This window comes from Propithecus coquereli, unplaced genomic scaffold (genome assembly GCF_000956105.1).
Source record: "Propithecus coquereli isolate 6110/MARCELLA unplaced genomic scaffold, Pcoq_1.0 Scaffold4497, whole genome shotgun sequence".
Classification (NCBI taxonomy): domain Eukaryota; kingdom Metazoa; phylum Chordata; class Mammalia; order Primates; family Indriidae; genus Propithecus; species Propithecus coquereli.
In genome coordinates, this window is record NW_012150282.1 from 16,418 (window position 1) to 29,485 (window position 13,068).

At 44.2% G+C, this 13,068-nt stretch overlaps 1 pseudogene across 1 annotated transcript; it reads right to left on the reverse strand.

Moving 5' to 3' along the window:
* Positions 1-708: 708 nt before the first annotated feature.
* LOC105818728 lies at positions 709-1,551 on the reverse strand (annotated as a pseudogene). Its single transcript, XR_001137913.1, has one exon. The product of XR_001137913.1 is annotated as a translationally-controlled tumor protein pseudogene (transcript).
* Positions 1,552-13,068: the final 11,517 nt, after the last annotated feature.

The window sequence follows — 13,068 nt, forward strand, 5'->3', positions numbered from 1 at the left end:
GTTTGCTTGATCACACTGGCGTTTATTGTCAATAATTAAAATCTACAAGCAGAATCTTCTCCAACAAGCATTTTATTGGAATAAAACAAGAACTTTACAAAATGCAAGAAACCAAAGCAATAAATACATTTTGAAAACACAGAAATAAGGCTACCTCAGGGGAACTCAACAGCAGGTCTTCTAAATTATTAATATGTTGTCTGCAATGAATGGTATTAATGAGACTTAACAGGCTGTCGCTATTCTTCTGTCTAGTTCCAAACTCTAGACCCCAAGAGTATGACTGGCTCAACTAGGGTGAGGTGAAAAGTACCAAACCAAGTAGCTATGGTCAGGGAACACGGGTACACAAAAAACAGAAGGGTGTGGGACAGTCTCAGAGAAATGGTGCCTGCTGGACAGACCAATCAGCCTCAGACTGCTGCCTCCGACCTATAGGACATACATACAGTACGTAGACATTGTGACATGTCCCCATGTGTAGAAAAATTAGCTGTGTATCATGGCGGGTGACTGTAGGCCCAGCTACTTGGGAGGCTGAGGGAGGAGGATCACTTGAGCCCAGGAGTTTGAGGTTAACAGTGAGCTATGATCACACCACTGCACTCTATCCCAGGCAACACAGCAAGACTTTGTCTCAAAACAAAAAACCCCAAAAAACAAAAACAAAAAAACACAATAAAAAAACCTATAGACAAAAGGTTAATCTTTTTTTTTTTTTGAGTTTAAATGCATTTTATTTTTAGACAACCTACGTGACATGTTTTTTTCCTTAAAAACAATGCCTCCACTCCAAATAAATCACGGTGAAAATAAATGAAGAGCTCAAGATGACATCAGTCCCCATTTGTCTTAAGTCCTGGTGTTGTGTGGGTGACAAGCAGCAGCCAGTTATGATGACAGGTGATAGATCCAAAGTAATTGCCAAATTTGTTAACATTTTTCCATTTCTAAACCATCCTTAAAGAAAATCATATATGGGGTCACACCATCCTCACGGTAGTCCAGTAGAGCAACCATGCCATCTGGGTTCATGTTTTCACCAATAAAGAACTGGTAGTTTTTGAAATTAGCAAGGATGTGTTTGATTTGTTCTGTAGCCCCTGTCATAAAAGGTTTTACTCTTTCTGGTCTCTGTTCTTCAAGTTTGCCTTTGATTGACTTCATGTAGTCTTTGATGTACTTCTTGTAAGCTTCTTTTGTGAAGCTGTTTTCCTGCAAATGATGGTTCATGACGATATCGACACCAGTTACTACTGTGCTTTCGGTACCTTCGCCCTCAGGGCCTTCAGCGGAAGCATTTCCACCAATGAGCGAGTCATCAATGTTACCCTCTGTCCTACTGACCATCTTCCCCTCCACCTCCAGTCACAGGCCGTCTGCGATCTCGCGGATCTTGTAAATGTCGGAGAACATCTCATCGTGGCTGATGAGGTCCCGGTAGATAATCATGGTGGCGACTGAAGGCAGACGATGGCGGCGCTAGCTTAGCAGGAGCCCAGAGCTCGGAGCTCCGATCGAGCCCGGTGGAGCCGGAGCAGCGCTCGGGGGCAGGGGGGAGGGGGCGGAAAAGGCCAAAAGGTTAATCTTAAACATTGCCAATGCAAAACACTAGATAGAAATTTAAGAATCAAGGCAAAATAATATGATGACATGGAAACAGTAATGGTATTACCCATTTCCCCATGCAGAAGCATTCTCCTTCTCTTGAGTTCTACAGCCTAAAAACAATTGGCAGGCAGCAGTCATCTGTCATCTTGGGAGTTTCCATGCTTCCCTCTAACCCCAGGTTCCAAGATTCACCACTTGTGGACTTTGGAGAAGCACAGGTGCTTGGTTCCTGGCTTAAATTGTATTCCACATCCCGTAGATTAGCATGCTGACTGGACAAGCAGTAGTCCAAGCTGACACTAGGGTGGAGTCTACAACAGGCCTTTCCAGGATTCTGTAAGGCCTTGTGTCTGACTAATGGAGAGACTGAGAACATCAGTGAATCCCACCAGGATTGACTCAGCACAGCCCACTGCTGTTCTTTCCTCCAGTTGGTAAGCAGCAACATGGTAGGACTGCACATGAACAACAAGAGGCAAGGGAAGCTCAGAAGACCAACCCAAATCTAACTGTTGGCTGGCCAGCTTGACAGCTGTCAGTAATAAATATATTGCATTACTAGACTCAGTGTAATGAGCTGAGAGGCCAAACCAAAACCAGAGGGGTCTGGAGGAATTGATTCAAATTGTAAAGAATTGTGCATATATTCTGCACATTCTTTCCACCATTTGGAGAGGCCTGTACACTAAATATCTGTTACAGAGGATCCGAGTTTTTATCTCCTGCCAAGAATTTTATCAGGTAATAGGTATCAGAAGTCGTAGAGAGCAGATCAATCTCTGCTCCTCCAGGGCACTCAAGGATAGAAGGGATATGAGAGAAACAGTACAGCCCCACCTGCCAACTGACTGTTAACATCAGCATACCAATTTAAACAAGTCTAATGGTTTGATTCCTCACTCCAGTTGATCACACACAACTCCCCATGAGGACACTGGCATGAGTAAAAGCATGGGCAGGCTAGAGGAATGAGCAAGTGCTCGTACTAGTTACCTGTCCTTGAGGTCCTATTTCCACAAGGGGCACTTGAGGAAGTTCTTTGCACATGCCTGACTTTGGCCAGGACTCAGGAATCACCAGTTTGGGGAGGGGCAGATTGGAGGAACTGGTACCTCAGGGTAGCCTGTCGTAAAAGCAAATACGAAGTAAAATAAGAAAAAAAGTTTAAATCTCCCTGTTGAAAGAAGGAAGAGACCTAGCCCTTCCCTTTCCCTAGAGCATTTACTTTAGAAAACTTGTAACTGTTAAGTTCTTCTTCTGCCTCTTTGCAAACTATGCAAATCTTTTTAAAAGCTAAATAAGCCGCTTGCCAATTTTACAATCTGGAATGGACAAGGTCCCGGCAGTAAAATGTTTGGGCTGCATGAGAACTAGGTAAAGAGAAGATAACTTGAGCGGTCGACACCAGAACTTCAGCTTAGCCCTCCTGAAAAAGATAGAGGTAAATGTACATCACAAGAAGGGCCCAAGGCTGCTGACGAAGGTACCTGAGAAAACCCTAGAACAGGAAGGAGATGAGGGAATACAGCGCATCAGGGAGGACACAAGAGTATCAGCAAAAGCAACAGCAGTTCCTGCCCAGAACTCCCTCACATTATTGTACTATGCAACAATATAAAGCATTAGGAACAATGTAAAAGCGTACGCAGCACAAGGCTGACACAGCAAAGCCTTCACCAACAGACAAGGCCCTATTACTGAGGAAGTGGAAAATAAGTACGTGTCCCTAAGGTCAATGTCCCAACTTTGCAAGAAGGCCACAGTTTTTCATGTCACATCCATCAATGTGCATTGTTTTCCCCTGTCTTTGTATTCTGGAGGATCCTCACATTCCTGCCTGAACACTTAGGTAACCTGCGATAGGGAGACCACTGAACCTTCCCCTCCTCCCATTGCAACTCCACGTTATCCCTTAACAGTCTCAGCGGCTCTAGGACTACACGACATGCATAAAACCCTCACTACTGTGTGCACAACACTCTCTCCTTGAGAATGCAGGCAAGGTCTCCTTCAGACAGGGCAGAGGTCCTCTGAGGGGACCAAATGGCAGATGGGTCAGACCACTAAAGGGCAATAGCTTCCAGCAGACGACTAGGGAAAGTGATGCCTACGGCCTGCAGCTATGTGCTCTTTTCAGCATGAGGAATAGGGAGGAAAAGGAGGGGTTAACCCAGCAGCCAGATACCTGACCCGGGAGGTTCCTGGACACCCAGGCTCATCTGCAGATACAGAGGAGGATCCGAACGACACTAGCTTCACATACTGCTCAGTGGTAGGACCCACATGACTTTTTCTTTCCCGCCAACGTGCAGAGTATGGTTAACGGAAGGGCGTAGGAAGCTAATGGAGAAATGCTTGGCCAGAAGCTCCAACTGCATTCCCACTCACTGAACCAGGAGTACTCTCGATTCCTCGTCCACCATTGCTGTGCATAGTGCAAACCATTCTGTTCAGCACATTAGTGTCTGAGCACAGAAGCCTGACAATAGGCCATCACCTATTTCTTCCCTGGACCCCAAACTCCCCATGTTCCAGTAGCTGCCAATGCCACTGGGTGGACCTTCCACAGAGCATTTGGGCCATTGGAGTGTGGAAGACAGAAGTGCCTGGGGAGCATGTTGCAAGGACGTACCAGCAACAGCAGCTCACTTTCATGTCTCTGTTGGTGAACACAGCTCACTATGAACATGAACGACTGAGTGCTCAGCTCAACCAAAAGGGACTGTTCCCCAGAAACAACCACAGGAGACACGCCCTTGAATACACAATGCCTGTTACAACTTTCCCACCAGAGTCCCTCGGCCTCAACTTCTCTGACCAGCTCTACCCAGTGACACTGTTCCCAGCGCTTTCCCACCTCTAGGCTATAAGCCCCTGATGGAGGCACCCTGTGCAATGTGTCATTCCATCTTTCCTGATCTCAGAAGCCTCTCCCCCTTGCTGAGCTCTAACCTCTAGAATTCTTCTCATTGAAGAACAGACAGTCTGAGTGGCTGGGGATCCAGCCATGCAATCCATTTAGTTCAAGATAGACTGTCACATCTTCTTAGGAGCATTTTTATCACCAGTTATTTCTGCTACTACAAAGGCACCTTCTGTGTGACCTCTACATAACCTTACTGAAGGGAAAATGGAGAGAAGGTAGAGGTCATGGTAATGACTGATTTTTGAAGCAACAAAATGCTCCTAAAAAGGCTTCTCATAGCTTGTGATTAATACCACAGGATCTGGGGTCAGCTAATCTCCGAATTGAGACCTGTCTGCTATTTGTTTTGTCTCTGTTCCCATGGCAAGATATTGATCTAATCTGTCCACCATTAATTTCATCTGTAAAATGAAGATAATAGAAGTTCTTATCTCAATGGGTTCTGAGATAATTAAGTAAGACAAAACATAAAAAAAGAACTAAGCACAGGCCTGCAATTCTAGCACTCTGGGAGGCCGAGGCAGGAGGATGGCTCAAGGTCAGGCATTCGAGACCAGCCTGAGCAAGAGCGAGACCCCATCTCTACTAAATATAGAAAGAAATTAGCCAGACAACTAAAAATATATAGAATAAATTAGCCGGGCATGGTGGAGCATGCCTGTAATCCCATCTACTGGGGAGGCTGAGGCAGGAGGATGGCTTAAGCCTAGGAGTTTGAGGTTGCTGTGAGCTAGGCTGACACCATGGCACTCTAGCCGAGGCAATAGATCAAGATTCTGTCTCAAAAAAAAGCAAAAAAAAAAAAAAAAAGGAACCAAGCACTGTTTTTGATCCTAGTAAGCTTTTTTTTTCTTTTTGAGACAGAGTCTTGCTCTGTTGCCCAGGCTGCAGTACAGTGGCATCATCATAGCTCACTGCAACCTCAAACTCCTGGGCTCAAGTGATCCTCTTATGTTACCTTCCCGAGTAGCTGGGACTACAGGCATGTGCCACCTCACCTGAGTGATTTTTCTGTTTTTTGTAGAGACAGGGTATCGCTCTTGCTCAGGATGGTCTTGAACTCCTAACCTCAAGCAATCCTCCCACCTCGGCCTATCAAAGTGCTAGGATTATAGGCGCAAGCCACCGCACCCAGACCCTGGTAAGCTTGATATCAGTGGTAGCTGTGGATGTTTTCTTATTAGCATCCTCACCCCCACCCCATCATCACCATCATCATCGTCATTTTCAGTAGGCTATTGTCCCTCTTAAGATGACTGTTGCTGTCCCTGTTACACTACCAGGATGCATGAAACAGGGAACCAGTATAACAGGGGATACGCTGAGCTGCATTTTTATCACTGGTTAACATCTTCCACTTTTCATTGGTCCTTATGTTCCAGGAGAACTACTTAACCACTAGGAAGACTAGACTAGGCATTGAAGGTGGAAGACACAGGCCTTCAGTTACTAGTGGGGTGGGGGAGGGATGTGTCTTTTTCTGCCTATTAATTAAAAATAAATAGGGCTTCTCTTCTGTTGCTCCCACATATCTTCATTTCCCCAAAGATCCTGAGAGAGGCCAGCACTTTGTAGACAAGGGGGAAACAGCAAAAAGAATGAATTGGGTTAGTTGAGCAGATATCACATTTAGAGAAGAAAAGAAATTACTGAGCAGGACACCACACAGGTTCTTTTGTATGCTATGCTCTCATTGCTATCTAGAGCATAAAGTTGTTTGCTTTATAGAGCAATAGAATAAAACAATGTATACTGTCACAGAAAAACCTAGCTGGGAATACACAAAAATGGTCACAGTGAGTATAATTCTATATAGATGGATTTTCAGTGAATTTAATTTCATTATAATCTCCTGAAATCTGTATACTTTGTATATGAGCACATGTTACACATATCTGTAATCTGAAAAGTCATTTCAAAACAAGATGAAGAGTGAGCACATCAGCCCTTATGTATGTTGTATCATTTCATCAAATACTAGCTAAATTAAAATGTCTCCTACATACATAATCCATGGAGTTTCAGTCAAAGGCCTTGCCCTAAAGTGTCCATTATAATCCATTCTCCTTCTATCACCCATATACATAAGATGCATTAAAAATACTTTAAGACATATGTAAGTTCAACATGAAATGCTTCACACCAAGAATTTATGGCACATTACCATTCTCACTAGTGAGTAGACATTCATTGACCACATGCCTGAGGAGACTGAGTGACAAGGTTGGCCTAGGAATGAACTCCTGGGAAAGATTCAAAGAGCCAGGTCCTACCTTAAATTCAGAGGAGGTGCACCTTCTATTTTATTGAGAGTCCTGATCTTGAGATGCCACCAATTAGAGTCATCTTTTTGGATGGTGATTTTTAAGTGCCCGAAAATGGAATTACCCATTAAACCATTCATTTAGGTCTTCTTCACCCCTCCTTCAAGGAAGAGACACAAAATGACTTCAACAGGTAGTGGACACAAGTGGGTGTGGGAAAGGGAGGAGGCGTCATTGTCATAGTTGGTTCACAACTGTCATTGATTAGCAAATAACCTCCCTTTGGCCACGATGATGTCATATGGTCAAGGAACATGGATGGCTGTGGGTAGGAGTTTTTCTAAACATCTCAGGCCTCAGTTTTTCATTGGGTGGGAAACGAGGGCTCTCATCTTTCACAGCTTTAAAGTAATTTAACCAACTACAGGAATAAATTAAAAGTCTTTGAAATGTAAACATCCTTTATAAAGGCTAGACACTTTAGCTTCTCAAAACAAAAAATGTAGATTCTTTTGATCCTGGATGGGTGAACTTCAGGTTCAGAGATGCTCCCTTCCAGATAAAATCCACGCTAACACAGCAGTAGAGGACTCAGAGATCTCTATTCAGACTAAAGGTTAGAAGTTTCTTGGAACCCATCTTAGAGTAGTTCAATATTTATATTGAGTACTTTTCTCCCCATCTAAAATTGTCTTAAGTCTCTACCTAATTTTCAAGAATTATTGTCCATAAAAGAATTGATTTTATATAAGCAGGGACAGAAAGGAAACCTTATTGGCACTACCAGCTAATAAACACTCCCAGCTCGCACTTTTTAACAAATCCCGGCATGTCCTGATGGGTATAAGTCAGGTCAGCTCTGATGTGAGGTGTCTGAGGTGGCCAGAAAAGAACAAAGCTCATAGCAAGGAAAAATCCAGGTTCCTATGCTATCTCCTTGCAACCATTATAGAGGTTGGTTTCGAAAGAGATGCCCAAGTAATCTCTGAGGAAACCTGCTGACCCTACAAAAGGAAAGAAGCATTTTGTTGAAATTATGGCAAAAGTCTAAAGAAATGGGATGGGGGCAGAGGCCACACAGGTAGGGAGAAGAGCTAAACCAAGCACCACGATATGCTGCTCCAATAAACATATTCTGGAAATGAAGTACTAAATCCTTGAGTATCTCCTGTGTGCCGAGCATCTTTACAAAGATTTTTCTATTTGATTTTCACAACATCCCTGATAGCATGGTATGATTCTCATTTTGCAAATGAGGAAAATGAGACTCACAGATGAGAGTGAGAAAGAGCCAAAGGTCTTTAACATTCAGATACAACAGACTTACTGGGAATAAAATATGTTGTGTGGTCTTAGCAGTCTGCAAAGCAAAGCAATGGCCAACAATGCATGGAGGGGTAGATATTTAAAGCAGTATTGAGCTACATAACACTTGAATTGTTAGCCTGTGCCCCCAGAACCTCTAACAAATGAGTCCCCATCCTGCCACAGGGCAGCCGCCACTGTGCAGTCCTGGACCAACACTGGCTCACCCAACCGCATCGATTGAGTCCTTTTTTTTTTTTTTTTTTTTTTTGACACAGAGTCTCACTCAGTTGGCCTGAGTAGAGTGCGGTGGCGTCAGCCTAGCTCACAGCAACCTGTAGCTCCTGGGCTCAAGCGATCCTCCTGCCTCAGCCTCCGGAGTAGCTGGGACTACAGGCGCGCACCAACACTTCCGGGTAATTTTTCTATGTTTAGTAGAGTCGGGGTCTCGCTCTTGCTCAGGCTGGTCTCGAACTCCTGAGCTCAAGCAATCCTCCTGCCTCGGCCTCTCAGAGTGCTAGGATTACAGGCGTGAGCCTCCACGCCTGGCGGATTTCCTATTTTTAAGTTAAAAACACAACAAAACCTTAAGATTACAGAGAGGGGGCCCCAGACCAGCATTTGAACAAACACAATGATCTGAAAGGCTCATCATGTTGTTACATGAAGTACAACACTGTGCCTGACCTGGCTAAGGGGCTTCCCTGTCATCAATCCCTAAGCCGCTGGGACCCATCTGTTAAGGACGTTAGAATACACCATATACTTAATTCGATCAAAATCACCACACAAACCACCAATAAAAAATTAAAGTCAATTAAACTTGCACTTTTGTGATCGTCGAAGGTGGAGCGTCATATTCCCACTTCCCCTCGGGCAACAGTCCATAGAAGCCACACTCCACATTTCAGATTTTAATAATAAGCCTCGTCACGTGGTAGTGCCTCTTGGAAAGCCAGTCTATGGCCCCGCCTTCAAACAACATCATTGGAGGATGTGAAATGATTGACAGGGAACTCATCCACTCTCTCCAGTTCTACAAATGGAAACTCTGCCTATACCTCAAGGCCCAGATAAATAATTCAAGTCCTTTCTCATACTGTTATTGCTTATTGTATCTATGCACATCCCTCAATGTCCAGATTTACTACTCAGGCCTTTGCAAATGCCATAACCTCTGTTTCCTGTCATTTCTGATTTCCAAAATCTTGCTCACCTAGTTTATGGAGGCCCAGCTGATTTGCAGCCTCCTCCAGGAAGCCTTACATGCTTTAGTCCATCAGCACTTTCTTCCCTGGAGACAAAATTCCCCATGCCCCAGATGCTATCAGGGAAGCTCTCTGCCTCCTGTAGGACCTTCCACGAAGCATTTGGGCCATTGGAGTGTGGAAGAAAGAAGTGTCTGGGGAGCATGTTGCAAGAACATAGCAGCAACAGCAGCTCACTTTCGTAAGTCTCTGCAAGTGAACACAGCTCACTATTAATATGAAAGACTGAGTGGTCAGCTCAACCAAGAGGGATAATTTCCCAGAGGCAACCACAGCTGCGTCTCTGAAGACTCCCTCAGATTAGTCTACTAGGCTACAACATCAGAAGGTGAAGGACAACTTTTCTCCAAGCAATTTTTTCACCGACTGAGGGTGTACACAGAATGACGCAAAAACTGCAAAGCCTTCACCAGCAGTGAAGGTGAATTCACAGGGGAAATGGAAAAGAAAGACCTGCTCCCCTCCGAAAAGTGTGATCTTTGGCACAGGGCCATAATTTCTTGTGTTACAGACAAGAATGTGCAAAATTGTCTTCTGTTCCCCACCTATACCAATCCCAGGTAACACCGGGGATGCAGAAAGAATAAGAGATCCTCCCTTGAACACACAGTGCCTGTCACAATTTTCCCACCAGAGTCCCTTGGCCTCAACCTCTCTGAACAGCTCTACCCAGTGCCGCCATTCCCAGCCCTGTCCATCTCTAAGAAATAAGCCCCTGATGGAGCGACCCTATGCACTGTCTCATTCCATCTTTCCTGATCACAGAAGCCTCTCCCCCCCGTGGAGCCTCCAACCTCCATAATTCTTCCCACTAAAGAACAGATAATGAAAGTGGCTGGGGATTCGGCTATGAAATCCATTTGCTCCAGATGGGGAAAATGGTAGACTCCTGTCTCAAAGTACCAATTTCCCAATAATAAGCTGAAATACACAGTTTTTAAAGGGAGGCTTTTCATTCTCAGCGCTATTATTCATCAACTATAGATGATGATTCTGGTCGTTTCATCTCCAACAATCCCATGACCACCTCAGGGATCTCCCTGGACCTCTGCCGAGACCTCCCCCAGCATCCAGGACAGTCCACTGAACCATCTCCTGTAGCACAAAGAACAAAGGACACTCCTCTGCCCCTCTCGACCACTGGCCTGAGACGGGGATGTAGGTTTTAGTTCTCCAGAAGGAGTGGGGGAAGTTTTAAAGAGACAGAAAACATTTTTCCCTTTTTCAGGCCATCCTCTCTCTTACATTATAATCACCACTACCACAGCCGGCATCATCATCATCATTTCCAATAGGTTAATGTGCCTCTCAAAATGACTGTTGCTGTCCCAGTTCCATCACTGGGTGCATATAACAGTGAACCAGTAAACAAGGAATACACTCATCTGCATTTTTCCCACTGTCCGGCATCTCCCACCTGTGACTACTTCGTATGCTCAGGAAATAAACTAAGCCACTGGGAAGATTAGAGGGGCATTTGAGGTGGTGGATAAAGGCTTTCATTTTTGGGAGCGGGGGTGTGCCTTTTCCCTACCCATAAAAAAAATAAGGCTTCCCTTCTTTGATGCACATACATCCTTACTTCCCAGAAGATCCTGACAAAGACAGGCACTTAGTAGCCAAGGGGGAAACACTGAAGACAGTAAATTGAATTTGTGTAGAGAGTACATTGAGGGAAGAGAAGTCACACTCCGAGCAGCAGGCTATACCCATATGTTTGTGCGCTATAAACACCTCTTCACCTTATTGTATGGATCATAGGCTTCTCACGACTCCTATATGCACTGAGTTGTTAAAGTTATACCTTAAATGACACTCTATACAACTCTAGTCATAATATTCACACGAACAAATATTAACACCTGTAACACATATTAATTGAAGATGTTCTTATTTTCCCTTTCCTAACGCTAACAGAGAATAGAATGCTGGTGTAAGGCATGAAGGAATTTAGTCAAATTTATTAGTCAAAAAGCACAAAGTTACTTGGTAAAGATCAATGATGAGGGTCCTAATAAAAATATTGATATCGTCATAGAAAAGCCTAACTAGACATGATCCAATACGGTCACAGCAGGTGTAATTCCATGTAAACAGATTTTCGGTGAATTAAATTTCACTATACTCTCCTGAAATCTCTAGAACTTACACATGAACATATTACACCTATAATCTGAAAAGTTGTTTCAAACAAAGACCAAAAGTGAGGACATCAGTCCTTATATATGATTTACTAGTTCAGAAAATATTAGCAGACTCTATCGCCTCCTACATCTATAATCCATAGAGGATCAATCAAAGGCCTTGCCTGAAAGTGTACATGCTATCCCATTCTATTTCCATCACTTATTTAAATAAGAGGCACAAAAAATACTTCAAGATAAACGTGAGTGTGACATGGAATACCTCACACCAAGCATTTACGGCACATTGCCAGTCCCAACAGGGAGTGCACATTCACTGACTACACACTGGAAGAGACTAAGTGACAAGACCGGCCTAGGAATGAACTCCTGGAAGGACCCAAGGAGCCAGGTCCCACCTTAAATTCAAAGGAGGTCCACCTTCTCTTCCATCAAGGATCCTGATCCTTGAGACTGCCGCCAGTGAGAGAGACACCATTTTGCCATCCTCCACCTTCTGAATGCTTCTCGAATGCCAGCACTCGGCAGAATTATCCATCAAACCGTTCATTTAGGTGTTTTCCACAGCTGACCCCCCTAACAACCAAGAGATCCAAGATCATTGTGCCATTGCAGGGGCAGAGGGCACAGGAAGTGCATGGAACAGAAAGGAGGTGTTACGGGTAACTTAAGTTTCACAACTGCGTTTGACTAGGAAATGAGCCAGCCTTGGTCACTAACACATCACTTGGTTATGAAACATGGGTTTGGGTAAAGATTTTTCTGTGTATCTTAGGCACAGATTTTTCATTGGGTGGAAAATAACAAAGACCCTCATCTTCCAAGGATGTAAAGTAATTTAACCAATAACAGGGATAAATCAGAAGAGAGTGAACGACAATGTGCTGGACAAAGGCTAGATACTTTGGTGTCTAATCCTAAAACAACGAGGAATTTGACCTCAGGTGAGTGAACGTCAGGTTCTGTGATGCCACCTTCTCCATGAAACTTGTGCCAATACAAAAGTAGAGGACCCAGAGGTACCCACTAAGATTAAAGGTTAGAAGTCTCTGGAACATCTTAGAAAAGTGCATATTTCCACTTAGCATGTCACTTCCCTCTGTCATATGGTCAAAAGTCTTTACCTGAATTTCAGTGAATTAATCGCCACACAGAAAATAAATGACTTTACATAGGCAAAGAAAGAGCAGAGACCACTCCGGCACTGCCAGTTAACAGGCCCCCTCCAGCCGGCACGGTTTGCAAGTTTGAAAGTCCTGATAGATGCTGGGGACTCAGCCCTGTCATGCTCCATGCGCAGTGTCTGAGTTGGCCAGAACAGAATGTTGCTCAGGAGAAGGAAAAGCCTGTGGTCCTGGGCTGCCTTTTGCTTCACAGCACGGTTAATGAGCTCTGGTTTCCAAGCACATGCCCCAGTGACCCCTGAGGAAGCTTGCTGGCCCTGGAAAGAAAACAGACATTTAAATGTATTGTGGCAAAGTCTAAAGAGCTTGGACAGTGGGTAGGGAAGCAGTGGGTAGGAAGGGAGCTAAAGGAAGCACCCTAATGTT